The following is a 4,090-nucleotide window of genomic DNA, read 5'->3' as shown; positions in this document are numbered from 1 at the left end:
AGGCACCGCACCGACCGCCGTTGGAATCAGAACCACTTTCTCTCCTGTGGCTTTTCAGAAATTTTCACTTCCCTGTGACGGGTGGAGCGCAGCGTCCTTTCTGTATGTTTGAGGGCTATTTGGATAGCCTCTGTGAAACATCTGTTCAATTCTCGTGTCCGTTTCTCTACCGAATTGTGCGATTTTCCCAATTGATTTGCCGGAGTGCCCTGCACATTCTGGATACTCTGAGAGCGAAATTTGTTTACAGGAAATATTTTGCAAGACTTTGAAATGCACCAAAAGATCACTCCTTACAGGGGGCGCCTGGATGGCTCACTGGGATGAGTGCCTGACTCTTACTTTCGGCTCAGGTCTGATGGCGGGGGTCCCGGGATCGAGCCCTGCATGGGGCTCTGTGCTGAGTGTGGGGCCTGCTTGGGATCCTCTCTGTCTCTGTCTCTGTCCCTCCCCCTGCACACTCTCTCCCTCTAAAAAGAAAAAGATGACTCCCCCGAGGGACCGGGCGGTCAGCACCCGAGTGCCTGCGGATGGGGCGCCGGGTGCGGCAGCTCAGGCAGCGGGGTGGGCGGGGCTCGGGCGCCTCTGAGGCTCTGGGCGTGTCTCTGCCGGCCCAGCTCCCTGCAGACTCAGATGCCCTGGTTCCCCGGGCAGTGTCTGAGCGTGGGGTGTAGGGGGTGTAGGGGGCCCTCCCCTGTGCAGTGACCGAGCCGCCATCTGGGGGGCCTCTAATAGTCCACTGCCTGCTGCGTGTGGTCCGGGAGCCCGGGGCTGATGTGCCTGCCCCAGGCAGGCTGGGGCTTCAGCAGCCCCTGGGGGCGGTCTCGTGGCCCTGTACCCCGCTGATGGCCGGCCGACCCGGGTCCCGGGGGTAGGGGGTTGGGCCAGGGGGCCTGGGGGACCCCGTTCCTCCAGGTCCGCCCGTCCAGGTGGCTCCTGTCCAGCCGTCCGGCTGGCCCGACAGAGACCGCAGACACTCCTCACGGGTGTGGAGGCTGGATGCCCACATCAGGTACCAGCAGGTGTGGCGTCTGGGGGGTCCCCGCTGCCTGGCTCACGGACGGCGTCTTCTCTCTGCCCCTTCACGTGCCGGAAGCGGGGAGGCAGCTCGCTTTTTCATAAGGGCGCTAACCCCAGTCGTGGGGGCTCCACCCTGACGACCTCTGGTGCCCCAAAGCCCCGCCTCCTAACACCATGACACTTAGAGCTAGGATTCCAACACACGCAATGTGGGGACACAGTCGCATCCTCCCCTTCCCGCCGCCACCCACGCTGACGTCTGTGCGTCTTGGGCCCCCCGTGGGGACAGGGTTCAGGCGCCGGCTGGTTCCCTCCCAGTGCGAGTGGGAGGAGGGCGGGACCAGGTGGGTCCCAGGAGCAGGAGCGAGGCCAGCCCGCTGGTCCGTGTGTGTGTGAGGTACAGGTGGAGGTGTGAACACGGGCAAAGGGAGATGCGCACAGGCCTGTGTCTGAGCGGAAGCCCAGGGGAGGGGGCCCCTGAGGAGCGGCAGGCAGCAGGAGGCCGACCTCAGGGCTCACCCAGGAGCAGCCCGCAGGACCTTAGGGGGTCTGAGGGGTTGCATGGGGAGGCACGTAGGTGTGTGTGGGTCCCCGGGGGAACGTGGAGGGGGGGCCCACGTGTATGGCGTTATTGGAAGGCCACAGGCGGGGGCCTCAGGGCCTGCTGGGAGATTGCTCTCAAAGAGCGGGCGTTCCTGCCCTGAGAGTGGAGGGTCCGGTCATGCCCCGTGTTCCCGCGGAGGCCATGGGGTCAACCAGCTGCCGAAGACCCCGGCGTTCCGGTGGGAGGGTGGGAAGGATGGAGACTGATCTCTGGTCCAGGGGATGGAGCGGGGGCCCCGGCCCGGGGACCGAGAGGGAGGGGGTGCTGGGCAAGCCGTGTGGATGGTGTGGTCGCCTGGAGCCCCCAGGACCCCTGGGGGCCGGGGCGTTCTCCCCACGGCCGCCCTGTATTTGGTGCGGCCCCCACTGGTGAGGCAGCCCCTGCCCACGGGGAGGTGGGAGGTGCTCCCTGAGCGGTCCTGAGGCACCGTGGCCGCGCTGGCCACGACTCTCTGCCCGCCCTGGGCCTCGGCCTGGGCTGTTGACCTGCACACTCAGAGCCCACTCCCCTCTCCCACTGCGTCCCCAGAAGACCGCAGCCCCTCGGGCTGGCCTCCCTTCCCAGGGCCCTTACTGGGAAGGGCTGGCAGGTGTGGTCCCGCCTCTGCCCTCGAGGTGCACGTGTCTCCTACAACCCGGGGCACCTCCAGGACCCGAGACCCCCAGGCACTGCAAGGACAGAATCCCGACTCCATCGCTGCTGGCCAGGGACCCCACGGCCCCCTGACGCCAATGGACTGCCCGCCCCCACTTGGCATTCTTCCTGTAGAACTTGGTCTTTTCTGCCCCCCACCCCACCCCCACCGCCACCCCCACCCCCACCCCCGGGTGGTGGTGTTCTCGCTGGGCCTCCCCCCGACTGAGTGTCCTGACCCCTTGGGCTGGTGTCCAGCTTCGCTTACCTGGGACAGTGCTGTCCCCCCGGGCCTCACCCGACCTGGCCTTCACTGGTGCTCCCACCTGGACCCAACTCTCCTGAAATGCGTTCCCCAAATTCAAATCTTGAGCCCTGACCGCCAGGACCCCAGAATGTGACTGTATTGGGAGATGGGGTCTTTCGAGAGGTAATAGGTTAAAGCGAGGTCACTAGGGTGAGTCCTGATCCAGTGTGACCGGTCCTCACCATGGACTCACTCCTCCCCTGGTAAGAGGAGGTCGGGGCACAGACACGCATAGCGGGCCGGATGTGTGAGGACACGGCGTCTACATGCTGAGGGGCCACCAGCCCCATGACACCCGGGTCTGCCTGCTAGCTTCCAGAATCGTGGAAACATCAGTGCACGTTGTCCACACCACGGGACCGTCGTGCTTTGCTAGCAGCCCGTGCTAATACACACCCAATAGGTGCCTCTTGCGGTGCCCTTGGCCAGGTCAGGATGCTCCCCCTGCGCCCCACAAGGCGTCACGTGACCCCTCGCGCCTGCGGCGCACCTCACCCCCCGGGAACCCCAGCGGCCGGGGGTCCTGCTCCCACGGCTGGAGGGACCGACACACGGCACGGCCAGTCTGTGGATTTCACCGGGCGCGTCAACAGAGGAAGACTTTCCCAGCCGGTTATGGAGTTTTTAAGGATATTTTATTGTCATTAAAAAAGGAAAAAAAAAAATAAGAAAAAAAAAAGAAAGAAAGAAATGCAAATGGAAATCAAGGAGCTCCAGACATTTAAAAGAATAAAACAAGCTAGCCAAGCTTCAGCAGTGGCTTTCCCATATGGGACCCCCGGGCTCTATGTCCCTGGGGCTGGGGGCTCTGCTCCTCCTCCCCTGCGTGGCCATCTCTTCCCACGTGGGGGCCCCGACTTGGCACCCACCCAAAGACAGGGCGGAGAGCCAGTCCTGGGGGTCCGCCCGGCCGTGGGCTTATCTCTCTCTCCCACCCCCCGCGTGAGCCTGTTGGGACTCAGGCCCCGGCCACAGGGTGGGGCGGGCTGGGCCTGCCGCCCTGGCCTCCTGGCACCTTCCACCTGTGTCCACCGAGGCTGTGTCCCACTGGCCCGGGGACCAGGTCACCAGACCCCTCTGCAGGAGGCCTGTCTGGCTGGATGTCACTCTGTCCCCGGCATCCACGGGGCTCCTGCAGCAGCCACAGGCCCAGGCCCTTGTCTGCGCGGTCTCCTCCCGAGCAGAAGATCTGACTGACCGTTAGTGACACGTCGGAAGCTTCCTCAGGATCTGGGCCGACGTGGCTGCTCTGGGGAAACCCTGCGTCCTGGAGCCTGGCCTGGACGGGGTTCGCACAGAGGCCGGTCCCTGCCAGACAGACACTGGGATCGCCAGCCGCCCGTCTCCTCCAGGATGAGCGTGCCCGCTGACCGTGCGCGGCCACAGCGGTAGCCTGGCGGCCGCCGTGGAGGGGCCAGCGGGCGTCCACCAGCTCAGGTTGGGGCACAACCTGCCGTCCACGCGATTCTCCAAACGGGGGTTCAGGGCGCAGGATGCAGCTCTCAGGGGCCACGAGGCCAGAGGGC

The sequence above is a fragment of the Panthera pardus genome, unplaced genomic scaffold (assembly GCF_024362965.1).
Source record: "Panthera pardus isolate Hobbes unplaced genomic scaffold, ASM2436296v1 HiC_scaffold_290, whole genome shotgun sequence".
In the NCBI taxonomy this organism is placed as follows: Eukaryota; Metazoa; Chordata; class Mammalia; order Carnivora; family Felidae; genus Panthera; species Panthera pardus.
The sequence above is the reverse complement of the archived record's forward strand: the minus strand, read 5'-3'. Positions refer to the sequence as shown.